Consider the following 17,361-nt stretch of genomic DNA (forward strand, 5'->3'; position numbering starts at 1 on the left):
GAACATAGAGCTGGGAGAAGGTGGTACTGGATGATGGTCTTGAAGATCTCATCTGATCATGGCTGGCCAGGCATGTGTGCAGGCTGGAGAATTTGGCTGCTGGCTGCTCTCTTCTTGCAACCTCCATCCTATGCACAAAGCCTGTACTTTGTATGTTTGTCACTGTGTCCCCCTACCTGACTCAGACCAGGAGTGTGGATGGGGGGGGACGGCGCATGGGCCCCAGTGCTCCTGGTCCCAGCTGGAGTTTCCCATTGATAGGGGAGATTTGGCCCCTCTGTCTACTACCTCATCCCAACTAGGACAGGAAGAGTTGGTGAAAGGATCAGGGTGGGAGGCCTAATGTGCAGCCAGGGCCAGGCAAATGGCAGTGGGGAAAGATCGGGCTGATTTTCCCTGCTATAGATCTTCTGTCTGGAAGAGGCATTTATGGACTGGTTTAGGCTGTGGCTTGTCTATTTTACGAATATTCTTAAACCTTCCTGGGTCACTTGTCATTATCAGACTTCTCTCACAGATCACAGAGTACCAGACTATTCCCCTCCCTGTCTCCTCCTCCCCAGTCCCCGTTTTCCTCCCTGGCAGCTGAGAAGGTTGGAGTTTTCTCAGGAGTGGGGCAAGCTGACTTCTGCCAAGGAAAACTTCTAAGCCTCTGAGCCCTCTTCTTTGTCCTGCTCTATGCCTTCTTCCTCTTCAATTCATCACAGCTCTAGACTTGGCAAAGTGGCAGAATGGGTCTCACCTCAGCCCTTCTTCTGAACTGATAAAATTGGAACGTTAAGACTACCTCATCTGAGGAAAACTGCAACCCAAGAGTAAGACGGGAAGCTGCAGTCAGTCCTGGCTTCCAGCCTCCGGCAGAGCAGGAGCCCCTGCCCGCCTGGCTTGGATGCACCATTAGGAGCAAGTTTCCAGCAGGGTGTCCAGTACAGCAGCCAGAGCCCCTCAATGTCATGGGGTTCCCTCCACTTGGTTTTTCCTCCACTCCAGGTCCTTTCCAGAGTCTGGCTTCTTGGAAAAGCCCAGGCCAGGATATAGACATTACCTGTGTAAGGACAAGGGGCATTCCACTGGGGGCCAGGAGGACTTAACATTAATAAATCTAAAATTCAAGTCAAAACGGGGAGAGATCACAGCTAAATGTCAGGGGTTTCTGTGTCCATGCTGGGCTTGCCTGAGCTGGGGAGCCTAGAATATCTGGGCTTTGTGGTGCCTTCTGACACTAGGAGTTGTTTGCTACCAGCTGCCAATGGGAAAGCTTGTAATCCCAGGTACTCAGGAGGCTGAGGCAGAAGAATTACTTCAACCCAGGAGGTGGAGGCTGCAGGAGCCAAGATCGCACCACTGCACTCCAGGCTGGGCAACAGAGACAGACTCATCTCAGGAAAAAAAAAAAAGGAAAAGAAATTTTCATGAAACACCCACATACAAAATTATGTGTAAAACTTTATTTTTTCCCCATCTACTTTATCTTTTTCTTAAAGTGAAAGAAGAGGAAAAACTCATAAAACATAACATTTCTGATATATGCTGTCAAATGCTCATTGGGGCAGCCGTACTGGAGCAGCAGGTCAATGCACTCCTGGCTGGAGGCCTGCCAGGCGTCGGCCAGTGTTCTGTTCCCGTGGGCATCTCGGACAATGACATCCACCCTGTACCAGATCGGGAGCTGTGGCAGTACCACATTTCCCTTGCGGCAGGCCAGATGCAGCGCTATGCAGCCGTCTCTCTCCTGGCAGGTCTGAGAGACTGCATCCTGACTTCACCTCATCCTGCGAACTGTGTGTCAGCAGCAAGATGTCCTCGGAGGCAGTGGCCCACAGCAGGTACTGGCCCAAGGACAGCTCCAAGTAGAGAAATGGGGCCAGAAAGAGCTTCTGCTCATACTTGGCATGAATCCAATGTTCCTTCTCTTCCCTTATGGAGTCTACCGAGGATTTTGTTTGTCCCTGGCTGCTCTCTTCCCAGACGCTGTTGGCTAGCTCGTTCCCAACGCACAACATCACCTTGAGGAGCTCGACTGGCCAGTCATCTAGGTCCAGAAATCGGACTCGGGAAGGGTGGGTGCTAAGATTCCAGTGGATCCCTGAGAACTCGATGCCTATGAGGGCTCCCAAGTTCAAACTGGCCCAGGGAGGATTCTGGGTCTCGCAGTCCACATGGCAGGAGTTCCCGGGCAGGTTTCAGACGGACTGAAGGGCCAAGACCTCGCTCTAGCTTGTCAGCTGGGACTTGTTTTTGCTCCTCTCAAATGACTGCAGGCTGGCCAGTATCTGGCTCTCCTCGACTTGAACCCAGGCATCCCACTCTTCAAACGTCGTGGCTTCAAAGTGCCATGTTTGGGTAGTGAGGGACACAATCATAAATTTTAAGTTATCTTCTTGTTCTTTAGCAGTGCCAAACACGCCATTGGCTTGTAAGTTCTTGGTGCTGTTCTTCCTTCAGTGCCTTTCTGTTGGTGTAAGGAAAGGGAGGTGGGTCAAGCATGGGGCTGGTAGTGCTGGAGATACTGGGGCTGAAGCATATGGAGTCACCCAGCCCCGTGTCTGAATTAAGTGAGATGGGTAAAAGGCTCACGAACAGGCCACTGGTTTTAGGACTGGAGATGGGCATGCAGGCCCATGTGGCTCAGGGTGGCCTCTTCCCTGGAATCTTCAAGTAGTAGTCAAGAGGTTAATCTCCTATGACGAATTTGGATGTTATCATCTAAACGTGGGTAGTAAGTCAGCACACCAATGACACATAGGATGACATATTTCTTTTTCCATTTTTTCAATGATTTGCCATTTTGCTTCAACAGCACGCCCTGTTTAACTGGGATGGTTCGGATTCTCCTGACACTGTCCAGATGACTCTCTAAGCCTTTATTCTCTTCGTCGCTCCCTTTCCAAGAGGTGAACAGTTTGAACTGGCACTTAGACTGCTTACGAACGACAGCGGGTGTGTCGGCAGCGGGAGGAACATCGATCCAAAGTTCCTTCTGGCTAGTGCTGCGAGCTGATGGAATGAAAGAGGAATAGGACACCTGTGCGCAACAGATGAAGAAATGGCTTGGAGAACTGAGTAGCAACTTGCGAAGTCCTATGAACAGCTGACAATTATCTTTTAGTAAGATATACTTTCAGCTGGGCATGGTGGTTCATGCCTGCACTCCTTGCAGCACTTTGGGAGGCCGAGGTGGGTAGATGACGAGGTCAAAAGTTCAAGACCAGCCTGCCCAAGACGGTGAAACCCCATCTCTACTAAAAATACAAATATTAGCCAGGAGTGGCAGTGTGCGCCTGTAATCCCAGCTACTCAGAAGCCTGTGGCAAAAAAATGCTTGAACCCAGATGGTGAAGTTTGCAGTGAGCCAAGATCATGCCATTTCCCTCCAGTCTGGGCAACAGAGTAGGACACTGTTTCAAAAAAAAAAAAAAAAAAAAAGTTTCAGTTTCTCAGAAGAAACTGCAACGGCTCGAATAAAGATCCACAGATGGTACACTGAGGTCCCCCAAGTGAAAAGTTAGTTCGGATTCGAAGACCTCACACTGTGTGCTATCAGTTAACAGAAGTCCTGCTTCCAAGTAACGCCAGGGGCCACCACACACTGGAGAGAAGCCTCCAGCAAAAGAGGTCAAAACAACAGAAGACAGGAATTCATAAGACGAGTCAAAATCAGGAGTAAAACCGTAAAAAACATCTTAAAACACTCTCAAAAACAAATACATTCCAATAGAATATTTAGTCACAGTATATCCCAGAAGCAGAAGAAAAAGACAAACTGAAAAATATAGAAGGAGAAAAATTTTAAACCAATGTACATATACTGGTCTAAGAAGCCTAGCATCTAAATAACAAGACTTATCAGAAAAAAAAGTCACAGAGAAAATAAAAAGATCCTCAAGAAGAGATAGTCTGCAGACTTACTAGCCTTGATAAAATGAAAAGATCCCCACCAAGTTGTTATGAAATTTCAGAATCTCTCCTAGAGAGAGAAGCTCCTAAAAAGCTTCTACAGATACATTAAATCTGGTTATAAATAATGTATCACACAACGGCAATAGATTCAAGAACAACACTGTAATGAGAGCACAATTGCAAAGTATCTTCAGAACCATAAATTTAGATTCAACTTAGAGGTTTATTCTCTATCGAAGAGGAGGGATTTTAAGACTGGCCAGATCTCTAAATATTTCCACCCAGGTAAATGTGTTTAAGTACAACTAGAGAGAATAACCAGACAGAAGAAAACAAAGAATCTAGGACTGAGGCGATCCCACTCAAGACTGCACTTATGTGAGATCATAAAAGATTTTAAGGAGATGGCACAGAAAAGTAGACATTGAGCATATCTAGGGAAAGCCACTCTATATTCAACTAGGATGACAAAAGCCCTAAAGTTGTCCACCACCCTTCCCCAAAAGGGAAAAAATGTGTTTCAGCAGATGAAAAATATCTTTGAAAGGCATGAGATAAACTACAACACTGGGGGAGGTGGGGGGGACCTGCTGTTACAAAACAGGCCAACAAATGCAGTCAGAAAATTAGCTTCACGCTAAAAAATAATGGATGTGAAAACAACCAGACCACTCAGAGGCTACTTACTGCATTTGGCTGGATAAATTAACAGGCCAGGAAAAAAGGGAAGATCGAGAAGTGCAGAAGTGCTCTGATGTCAGAACTATTTCAGAGAAAGAATGAAGGCTATGTAATGTACAGGCACAGTGAAAACCCTGTATGACTTAGCATTGAATAATATTTGCATATTCATAATCATGTACATATTACTGATTTAATTAAAGAGTGTGCTACAGTTGGAAGAAACAAAGGGAGAAAAATAAGGTCAGGGTGTAGCGAGGAAGGTATGCTTTCACCTGCTATGACAGGAAGTCAACAGACAGTGCTGACAATCAACTTAGCTATTCTGTGTTTGTTATTCCATGAACAATAAGATTAAAATTTAAAGCAGACCTTTATATCACAACTAGATCTTTATATCACAACTTAAATATCAAAAATCCTTAAAAGGTGGATACACTAAGCCAAAGACTTTTCTGGATAAATTTGGTTCATAGGAAAATAGAAGAGATTTGGAAAATCCACATAAAGAGGTCATGGTGCCACCACTTAGTCCCCATTATAATTTAATAGAAACAAGAGAGACATACTTTTATGTCAAACTATCAATTTCTTAACTTTTTGACTGTTTACTTACATGGTTTGTATAGTTGCTTTCTCTATTTTCTTGTACTAGGAATGGTCACTTCTGATACAAATACCATAAAATAAAAGTAATTGTTAACATCTTCCTATTGCTATGTAAAATGAGTCAAAATTCCATTTAAAATATTTTCAATAATTATAAATTATACGGCATGATAAATCTCATAAGGTAAAATATAAAAACTTAGTTTTAATTTGACCTAGTTTACTTTTTGTTTCTATTACAAACGAACAAAAGAATACTCATGTACAAAACAAAACCGAAAGAAAACAAATTAGGCCAGATGAAAAATTTAGCTAATGAAAAAGCTTAACTGTTGCATACCATGATCCATTAGTATTCTCTCATTCTGCATTTACACATAACTTACTTTAATTACAAGAATCTAAGAGCTAACAGCTCTAAGAACTGCTTCCTGGCCAAGCACCTATCTCTAGATGCACCAGAATCTCTGTAAGCATCTCCAGCACCATTTAGTGGTCATCTACTAATCTGTCCCTAAAAACAAAACAAAACAATAAAATAATCTTTGTACAACTGGAAAGTAATCTATCTTAAATTTAAATTGTAAAATGAGTGTACAAACCTAATTGGACGTGGTGACTGCAGCATACAAAAAAATCATTTTTTCTAAAAAAAGGCCAGAATAACAAAAGCTCCAAGAGGGACTTGGGCCATGCTTTGTTTCCTACACTGCCTCCGCCTTTGATGCTGGAAGGGTCTTGTAGTCAAACATTCTGACCACTGAAGAGTGAGGGAGACGGAACAGCTATTCTTTTACTGTTTCCATTTTCTCTAGGTGAGAGGAGCCCATGGCTCTGGAGAAACTGGGAAACAGTTCTGATATGGTTGGTTATGTTCCCCCTCCAAATCTCATATTAAAATGTGACCCTTAATGTTGGAGACAGGGCCTAGTGGGAGCTGTTTGGGTAATGGCAGTGGACTCCTTATGAATGGCTTGGTCCCATCCCCATGGTAAATAAACAAATTTTCATTCTGGGGGTTTAAAAGAGTGTCGTACCTTCTCCCTACCCCTCTCTACTCCCTCTCTCCATGTGTGGAACCATCTGCTTCCCCTGTGCCTTTCATCATGATTTTGAGCCTGCTGAGGCCCTCACCAGAAGCAGATGCTGAAGCCATGTTTGTACCCTGAAGATCTATGAGCCAATTAAGCTCATAGATCTTTTGTTATAAATTGCACAGCCTTACGTATCTCTTATACTAATGCAAAAATGAACACAAACTCTAACCAGAAATAACTGACTCAAGACAGGCAAAGTCTACTCAAACTAGAAAAACAAGGGTTACAAACTCCCATATTTTACTGTGCTACATTACTTTGCATATCATTATGGAACCCTCACTGACATGCTTGCTGTTTAAATCAACTGGAAAACTTGGCTGTGTATGGCTTCTTAGCAAATAAATGAGGATTTTAAATAACATTCAGGCATGTTTGAATTTACATTACATCAAATGAAAAGGTTAATAACTTAAACGTTTTGAATAGCATAAACCTGGAGGTGAAAAATGTATGTAGTCAGAAGACTGTGTAACAGGAGGGCAAAATCAGAAATTCAATCCCTGATGATGAACAATTGTGTGTTTTTTATTTGTTTAAATGAAAATCAAGCTGAAGCCTAAGTTCTGTCATTCATCTTTAAAGTGTACTCCTTGAAACTTGAAACAATGGAAAAGAGACAAAGAAAGATAAAGATACATCTATGACCCCTCCATCATGTGACAAATTAATGGCATTGATAAAAAGATGGCAAAATGTACAAACAAAAAGTTTACATGTTTTCACTAACAGGGTAAGAACTAAAGGAAAGTATATCACATGGTAAAATAAGGCAAGGGAATATGTGAAAAGTTGAAAAATTTAAATGAATATCAGTTTTTCTAAATACTTTCTGTAATACATCTCATTAAAGAAGAGTTTTCACTCCTTCTCTTGGTGGAAAAAACAATAGTGTCTCACACCATCTGTTGGAGACTTCCTCAGGAATACTGTGTTTGCCTCTGGTTGGCCAGAAGGGTTGGACTCCAAAGCTGTATCTATAACAGAAGAAAAAAGATGTGATCGTTTATAAAAATTTATCAACTCATTTATTCAACTGCTGCATTTAGGCTATTTTACTACCTCTGTTTTTATACTTATCCACAGAAATGAATGTAAAGACATGAGACAGAGCCAGGCAAGATGGCACACGCCTACAGTCCCAGCTACTCAGGAGGCTGAGATTAGAAAATTCCTTGAATCCAGGTCAGGAATTTGAGGCCAGCGTGAGTAACATAGTGAGACCCTCTTTTATTTAAAAAGAAAAAAAAGAACAAAGAGGTAAATGCTGGCTCTGAGTTGTGAAAAATCAAGATGGCAGTACGTTTTAAAAGAGAGATCTAGCCGGGCGCGGTGGCTCAAGCCTGTAATTCCAGCACTTTGGGAGGCCAAGGCGGGTGGATCACAAGGTCAAGAGATCGAGACCAACCTGGTCAACATGGTGAAACCCCGTCTCTACTAAAAATACAAAACATTAGCTGGGCATGGTGGCGCGTGCCTATAATCCCAGCTACTCAGGAAGCTGAGGCAGGAGAATTGCCTGAACCCAGGAGGCGGAGGTTGCGGTGAGCCGAGATGGCGCCATTGCACTCCAGCCTGGGTAACAAGAGCAAAACTCCGTCTCAAAAAAAATAAATAAATAAAATAAAAATAAAAAATAAAAGAGAGATCTATTTTACAGGCAAAATATAAGCTGTATTCTGGAGTTTTAAACCCTTTTAAAAAGTAAATTCAGCATATCTGTCACTTCCATGTCATTCTGAGGACACTGAACCTTAGTTCTGTTGAGTAGCTGTCTTGCACAGTCATGTGAGATCTCTAAGTCTTTATTTCTTCATTAGCAATGCATAGGGAGACACACACAGGCCTTATTTGTACTGGAAAGAGCCAGACAAGACATACATAAGCTGTGCTGTAATCTTCAAGAATGACAATAAAGAGCCTTTTTTGGGCTCTCATGCAACACTACCCATCTACTGACTGGTGTGTAAAATCACTCAGCGGCTTTCCTCACACCATCAACAGAGTATAAGTTTACACAAATACTTACATGTTTTGTGTATAAAGGTATAATCAATTAATTCACATAATATATTTGTTTATTATAAAGCAATCCTTAAATATCTTGAAAAATGAGTATAGTATTTCCAAGTTACAAAGTCACACTCATCATGAGTCTTAATCATCCTACCTCTGAAATAATTAAGAGTTCAACCAAAGTTTAAATTGAAGAGCTATATTTAAATTTATATTTATATTTCCCCTACACTAATGAAATCTCTGGCATTTAAATGAAACCAATGAGCCAACTGGACTGAACATCTTTACGACACAATGTTTTCTATTTCGAAAATTTTAGTTTTTATTTAAGAGCCATATTGTTACCCAGAATTATTTCTACTTATAGTCATTTCTGTGCAAAATTTTACAGGCAGACCAACTAACTGTTTTCTCTTTTCTACCCGCTCTCACCCCTGCCTCTCCCAGCAGTGTAGACACTGAAAACCTCCAACGTTCTTATCTTTGAACAAGATGCTATTGTCAGGAGGGAGAAGGTGAAATGGGGAGCCATGGCAACAAACACTCTTACACAGGCAAGGTCTAGCATTTTAACCTTCAGTCTTTACATCGCGCATCTAATAGTCTACATTTACGTTTCACGTCTGAAAAGTTTAGACCACGAACATCCCCACCTTTCTTTTAGAACAAGAAGGTAAAATAAAGTTTGTCAAGTCACCAGAATAAATCTAGAGACATATTTTGTGTTAAAGTAATAAGTTTAAAGTAATCAGAGCCTCATGGGTGAACTCCTTTGGGGGAAACACACCCACCAGCACACTCATTTTTCTGCATCCCTGGCCATGACATTTCACATCTTTCACAATTATTTTAACCACCCTTCATTTTCTTTCCTTCTGTGTTCAAATTACAGTTAGAAGAAACTATGCAGCTTCCGTCAACGTGACTTAAAGCACCTCATTAAGAATACCATATAATCTACAGACATTTGGTGATTACACAACAGGTCCCAAAACTCAGGACTTGATACTGAGTTTGAGTCCAGTTTTTGCTGAAATACAATTTCATCTCAAAGACTGTTACAACGGAGAGAGAAAAGTGACACTATTATGAATGTAAATTTGCGATTTTTAATTAAAGAAAGTTACCGACAATTGAATTAGCTAAAAAAGCTAGTGCATTTGAAACAAAATTGTTTACAAGCTATGTTTACAGATGAAAAGTAAAATTACAGATAAAAACCTTAATATTCTAAATTAGCACTTTCCAAACTGTGTTCTAAAAGTCAACACTCATAACCCAAGGAGATGATGATAATGTACACTGCACAGCCCTTATGGAGCTGGAGCTGCTGGTGGTATTGGCTGTTGTTCCTTTTAAAATAAACTTCCCCTCAGAGTGCTCTCAAAGCACATCTTTTTGGCCCATGAGCTGCTCCTGCACAATGGGAGAAATTCAAATGAAGATATACTGTGGTGCCAAAAGAGAAAAAGCTCTTTTTTCTCCAAGGCAAATGTCCCCAATAGTACACCTTGATTTAGGCCTGCAATGCACTGAAAACCTAATTTTTCACAAAAAACATTCAATAAAGGGAAGCTATCCTTCTCACTGTGTCACTGTGTTCAATATTGTTTTAAGGCATAAAGGCATCAAACAGCTAAAAAACTTTCTGGGAATGCTTATTTGCCAACTGATTTTTCCTTCCACCATGATGTCTAAGATTAAAAGAGAAATTGATACTTAATAGTTAGAATCTGAATAATAATATATAGTTGACTCCAATTTCTTAAACAATTGCTGAAGAGGACAACCAAATGGCTGAAATAGTTTTAGAATAAAGAGTCTTTCCCTTGGCAGTATAGTTGTACTCACGATTTTAATGTCATTTTAAGATGAGGCTGGCTGGCTGTGCTGTCATCAAGAAATGTTGTTGAGCATGAACTGTATTGTTGAGTAAAATGCTCAGTAGGATGACTATTGATCTCCAGCTATTGGATCTTCATTCCAGACAGTAGGGTAGAGAAAGAAAAAAAAAAGGTTTTTTTAGAAGGCATTCACAGCACAGTGCTTAGAAATTATTGGCTTAAAACTTAGTCACATGGCCACATCTAGTTGCAGGGGACATTCAAAAGACATAATCATATAGCTACAGTAATGAATTCAGAGGAAACAATTGGATATGGAAAAGAAACTAACATGCTATGTCACAATCTCTAAAGAAAGATTAGGGAAGTTTCAGCTTAAAGGAATAATAATCGCAGTAAGATTTTACAACCCTTTGCAAGCATATATGAAAGACACACAAAAAGTTCCAACTTTTCTTAAGCTAAGTGGACAGAAAAATGAGAAAAATTAATTATAAAATGAAACTTTGGTTTAGAGGTAAGAAACATTTTATGACAGTCATGAGATCAGGGCTGTACAGTATATTATGTGCATGTTGTGACTCATTGGTTTCATCTTGGAGATCATAACTTCACATTTTGTAAAAGTGGTTTTTCATGGGAATTTTTTTAGGTGCCCTATAAAGCCCTGTCCCATCAGAAGTGAATAATAATCTTCCATATTCTTGAGAGATCTTAATGGCATCTTCTACAGTCTTCCATTGTTTAGTTTAGGTAAACCTGGGAATCATGTTTGGGTATTGTCTCACCCAAATTCTGTTATCAATCCCCATCACAAGTCAGAAAAGTCTTGAATATTTTGTGCTCTAGAAATTAATCCATCATTAATTTTGGAGTTATTTGCTATTCCAGTCATTTGTCCTACTTCGCTTCTTGTAAGCATAATGGATTTACCACCATTAACTCCTAAACCATATAGAATTTGTACATCTGATTTGACTTTGAGAGCAAAGATTTTTATGTATATCCTGTAATTCTTGCCTTGTATAAAACTTATTTTCAGTAGAGATTATATTTCTGCACTCATGCACCTATGTAATTTTCATTGTTATTGCTGGTTGGGTTTTTGAGGGGTCGGTCATTATAACCTCCTGGGTTCTCTGGAAGAGGGACATATTCTTCAGGATGATGTTGTAGTATTGGTTTAGCCAAAATCTTTTACCTATCTAAATTGATAGTTTCTAATGTCTTGAATAACAAGGCTGGTACTTTTTTTTTTTTTTTTTTTTTTTTTTGAGATGGAGTTTCGCTCTTGTTACCCAGGCTGGAGTGCAATGGCACGATCTCGGCTCACCGCAACCTCCGCCGCCTCCTGGGTTCAGGCAATTCTCCTGCCTCAGCCTCCTGAGTAGCTGGGATTACAGGCACACGCCACCATGCCCAGCTAATTTTTTGTATTTTTAGTAGAGACGGGGTTTCACCAAGTTGACCAGGATGGTCTCGATCTCTTGACCTTGTGATCCACCCGCCTCAGCCTCCCAAAGTGCTGGGATTACAGGCTTGAGCCACCGCGCCCAGCTAAGGCTGGTACTTTTTATTTTTCTTAGCTCTGCAAGTTAATGTGACCAATGCGTGAGGTTGTGTAATCAGGGCAGTATCAGACCCATCTTTGCCAGAACTTGCCTCATACATTTCTCTATTGCTTTCTACAAGTCACTGGATGTTAATATAGGTTCTGGAATTGCAATTTTAAAAAATGTTTTGTGAATGACTAGCAACATAATAATTTAACTGTCAAACATAATTTGCAAGTGAAATGTGCAGGACTCCAATAAGGCACAATGACCTATATCCTGAGTATGATCCTCTAGGAAGAGGCAAATAGTCAGCTGAGCAAGTGCACCAGTCGCTTTTGAACTGCTCAGTGGCAGGCAGGGGGAATAATCTCTGGTTGGCAGATATTCACTCAGTATGATCCTGGATTGGACATACAGCTACCTTGAGTCAGGCCAGCCATATGTTGTCATAGTATTCCTTGGAGATACATTCGCCAGTGACTGTTAAAGTACCTGAGTTATTAGGTACCTGTAGACTATGCCCACTGATATGGGCATTAGGTGCAAGCTGCTTAACTGTGCTGAGACTAATTGAAGCTGTGAGGTTTCACAATGACATGACAGCCAATTACACATACTCAGATTTACCACATATCAAGAGGTATTCACACAATGAATTATGCAGTTATCGTTCTACACACTGGCAGTAATAAAGGGAGTAAAAAACCACAGTGATGGCTTGGCAGATCATGCACCTCTAGAAGAGTCCAGTGGGTCCAGGAGCCCTTTGGATATTGGCCAGATGATCCTTTTGGGCAGAGATCTCAGCAGCAGCCACCAGGTCTGGAGAAGTCCTTAGAGTTCTCATGGACAAAGTTTCTGAAAGTATCTTAGACAAGACCTTGTCTTGCTGGTTTTATGATCCTCTGCAGATGGGGCTATTCTCATTTTCTCAGCTGCCTTTCACTTCCTGTCAGTTCATTTCAGGTCTCTCATGATCCCAGGCAGCAGCAGTTCTTATCACTTCAGTTTATTCATATATGTTTATCTCTTTGGGGATGAGGGGACTTCACTGTGAACTTAATTATACTGGAGACAACTGACCCCATTTTAAGACATCAGGATCACAAATTATTATCATATATCATCAGGGCAGACAATAGCTACCACTTGGGGCTGAAAGCAGGTGACTCCATTTATTCTGAAAACATTCTGTTGTTGATTATGGTGCCAGTTGCTGTGAGGGACTTCCTTTTCTCCACCTGTTCGTTACAAGGTTTGAGTCTGAACTGCTACATTCTACTGATTTCCAGGTGAAGAGACCGAATGCACCACCCTAGCCTGTCACAGCACTTGCCCCAATACTTCCACTTTAAGACTTTTCCACTGTGTCCAGAACTACAGTCCATTAATCCCCTCATTTTTCTCTCTTAAGAGAATAAACACATCTCACATAGACACCCATACCCTTCTTCTCCCAAATACCAAACACACAAAAATCCAATATGTCTCCTTGTACTTAAGCAATTTTAGCCACTTTTTCATAATTACCTTAAACTCCCTGACTTGCTGCTTGTGCATTCTCTGGGAAAATCTCATTCCTGGATGAGTCCCACTTTGTGTTTGCTCAATGACACCACTCAGCTGAATCAGAAAAATATCAAAAAGTGGTCAGAGGTATCATCATAAATTCAAATTACTTACACGACAAATTGGCCCTAAATATTTCCAGAAATCAATAAAAGTTTTGTTTGTCCAATGACTTAATTTCTTCAGAAACCCAACATGTATAACCAGTATGTTCTATATTCTTCTTTTATTCAACTTCTCTCAACTGCAGTGAGCCGTGATCACATCACTACACTACCACCAGTGCAACAGATATTTTCAAAAGGATCTTCTCTGTTAAAAATAATCAAATAAACAGGTGACCATGAGGGTGAGGTGGCTCCAGTGCGACCAATTCCTCCTTAAACAAACCAAAACTTGACTCAGTGTAAATAATAAAAGAAAACTTAAGCTTAACCAGTCAGAAACCACCAACTAACATCGAGCTTTCTACCATAATAATCCAAATGAGGCCACTCCTCCACTTCACCCAATCAAGTATTTTGTTTTTCTTCCACCTTCACCATATAAAAATCTTCCACCACCCTCCCTAAGCCTCTCTATTGGACATCTGAGCTGCTTACAGTCTGAGGCTGCTTGGTTTCTAAATTTCTGAATGTCCAAATATATTTCTTAATGCTTCAACGTGCCTAATTGTATCTTTTAGCAGCTCTCACGGTGACATCATTCTTTCTGGATGCTCATGTTCTACCTCCTTCATTGGATTGATTCTTCAGTATGTTAACACGTTCTCCTCTACCGTCGTAAAGACTCCTAATATGGGCAGTTTCTTACAAAACTATACATACTCTTACTATGTGATCTGGTAGTTGCACTCCCTAGGTCTTTATCCAAATGAACAGAAAGCTTCTGCCCACACAAAAACTTGCACACAGATCTTTACGGCAGCTTTTTAAAACAGCTGCCAAAACTTAGGAGGAACCAAGATGTCCTTCAGTAGCTTGACTAATAAATATACTGCAGTATATTTAGAAAATGAAATATTAATCACCTCTAAGAAAAAATGAGCTATTGAGCTATGAGAAGGTACTGGGGAATCTTAAAATGCATATTACTAACTGAAAAAAGCCAATCTGGAAAGTTGTCTACCCTATGATTTCAAGAACGTAACATTCAGAAAAATGCAAAACTATGAAGACTGAAAAGACTGGTGGTTTCCAGTGGTTAGGGAAAAAAAGAATAAATAGAGCACAAGATCATTACAGTAGTGAGAATACAATGCAGGATATCATCAACAGCTACAATGAAACATTCATTATACATTTCAATCTCATTATACAATCATCCAAACCCTCAGAATGTGCACCACCAAGAGTATCACTCTGGGTGATGATGACTTATCAATTTAAGTTCACGGACTATAATAAATATTCTCCTCTGGTGTAGGAGGTTGTTAGCGGAGTGACCAGAGAGTGTACAAGAATTGAAGGCATATGAGATCTCTGGACTCTGCACTCCATTTTGCTGTACACTCAAAACTACTCTAAAATAATGCTATATCTTTAAAAATCTGTAACTATCAGGTAGCCCATTTCAAGTCTCCAACTGGTCTGAGTCGTTTCTATTAAAGTTTGGAAAACCCTGGTTATAGGCCAGATTTGACACAACCGGCGAGAAAGAAGAAGCAGGAAAGACCCAGGCCAGGGGACTAAACTGCACATGCATGCACCAGGAAACTGGAGGAAGCTTGGAGGCCCTTTAGCCTAGTTCTGAGCCTGGTGAAACTGTAGTTACAGGCACAGATGCCTGGAGCCCCAATCTGATTCTGCCAACATTCAAGGCCACATGATCACAAAGGTACAGAGTCTTCTCTGTGATCAGTAGCTTAAGGATGTTAGGCCATGATTGGACTAGGATGAGAGATAAACTGAGAATATTCTGTAGGATTCTGTTCCCACCCCTAAGCATTTCACTCTTTCCTCTTGCCACAGGCAGCAGAGATGTTCACCTCCTTATGAACATCATCGCCACAGCCTACAGTTGTGTCATCCTCAGCCTCTTATACCCTCCTATGGCACAGTCAATCAGGACATCCAACCCTGCAAACTCAAGGGTCCACACATGGCAAAAATAATGGAGGGGTGAGCAGAACCCTATCTCTGATCTGAAGACAAATGTGCTCGACCTTCTGGGCCGCTACCAGCAACTGGTGGCCCTGGAAATTTCCAGACACACATCAGTGTTCTAAACTGCAGCTGCTTCCGCATCCTATGGCAGGGTAGACCGTTTCTCCACCAGACTTGGCCTGTTATCCAGTTGAATAAAATGTCTTTTTTTTTTTTTTTTGAGATGGAGTTTCGCTCTTGTTACCCAGGCTGGAGTGCAATGGCGCGATCTCGGCTCACCGCAACCTCCGCCTCCTGCGTTCAGGCAATTCTCCTGCCTCAGCCTCCTGAGCAGCTGGAATTACAGGCACACGCCACCATGCCCAGCTGATTTTTTGTATTTTTAGTAGAGACGGGGTTTCACCATGTTGACCAGGATGGTCTCGATCTCTCGACCTCGTGATCCACCCGCCTCGGCCTCCCAAAGTGCTGGGATTACAGGCTTGAGCCACCACGCCCGGCCTAAAATGTCTTTTTAACACAGAAATGGGGCACAGAAACTAGTGTTCCTTGACCCTGAATCCCATTACAGTCTGTAGGTACACACCAGTCCCAAGCAAATACCACAGAACTGAGATCTCAGGCCCTGGAGTGCTCTCATCGGCTCTGCTTTCTGAAAACATCAAGGTACTTTTGGCAAGTCTGCAGGCTTCATGCAGGAAACAAAAATGAAAACAAGTGATTCACACACACACACACAAACACACACCCCCACCCCATAGTGACTAACAATTTCCATCCAGGGGATTTGCAGAGAGAAGAGCAGAAACCATCACAGGGTCCTTTCACAGCTATGTCTGTGAGCCCCTTTTCAGACAGTGCTGTCTAGACCTGTCTCAGACCAAACACCACCACCCTGATATGCAGAAGCTGGCTTCCTTACCTGACATTCAACATCAAGAATCGATCTCTTCTACTTAACACTGATAGAAATATCCTCCAGCAATGTCTTCATTGGTAGGGGTGGAGTGCGGAGTTTCTTAAAAAGTGAGGCCTCTGCCCACCAATTAGAGGACCTGGAAATTTCCATCTATGTCACAAAGTCCAAATCACTGGCCACTGCCCCACTGTATGGCAGATTAGACCATCTTTCCAGTAGATCTAGGTTTCTATTTCATTGAATAAAATGGCTTTTCTATTACAGGGACAGGACAAGGGATCAAAAGGGTCTTATGACAACTCCAGCATAGTCTGCACAGACACTAGGCTTGTGCAAATATGACACAGCAAAGGCCCCAGGACCCTTGAGCCAGCTGAATGAACTGGAAACAGTGAGATACATTCATCAAAACACTGGGCTTCATGAGGAAAGAAATCAATCCAAGGAAACACACATTGCACACACATACACACACACACACACACACACACACACACACACACACACACACACAGGCAAACACGTATGCAGACACCCTAGTGGCCAACAGGTCCTCTCACCTTGAACCTGCAGAAAGGAGAGCAGAAAGCCTCCCAGGGATTCATCACTGCACTTTCTGGAGCACCTTTTCAGATGACCAGCCCCAGGACAGCACTGTCTTATCCTGGTGCAGCTCAAAATGCCATCATCCTATGATTTGGAAACTGGTCACTTCACCAGAACCTGTCAGAAAAATTTCTCCTTTTAAAATGATGAGGAAGAACCTTCAGACAGTGTCTTGAACAGAACGGGTGGAGAGGAGGGTTTCCTAGACAGTCAGGCAGGGAAGGGCTGATGCCTTCTGGGTTAGCTGTGGGCTTTTGATATGAAGGCAGGTTAAGATTGGACAGGTGATGGGATTAGCGAGGGGATGGACTGAGGTGTGGAGAACTCCAGTCGGGCTCTGCATACCAGTGAAAATGAATGTAAGACATCCCATCTTCACTGCTCAGAGGCTAGATGTGAGCTAAAAAGCCATTCATGCGAGCAGGTGATGACTCATCAAATGGCAGAAACCTGAGA

At 41.7% G+C, this 17,361-nt stretch overlaps 1 pseudogene; it reads right to left on the reverse strand.

Annotated features, from left to right (window-relative positions):
* Positions 1-1,433: 1,433 nt before the first annotated feature.
* The window catches only part of LOC101031775 (arf-GAP with GTPase, ANK repeat and PH domain-containing protein 1 pseudogene), a 40,085-nt pseudogene continuing 24,157 nt past the window's right edge, over positions 1,434-17,361 (reverse strand).

This window comes from Saimiri boliviensis, chromosome 14 (genome assembly GCF_048565385.1).
Source record: "Saimiri boliviensis isolate mSaiBol1 chromosome 14, mSaiBol1.pri, whole genome shotgun sequence".
Lineage (NCBI taxonomy): Eukaryota > Metazoa > Chordata > Mammalia > Primates > Cebidae > Saimiri > Saimiri boliviensis.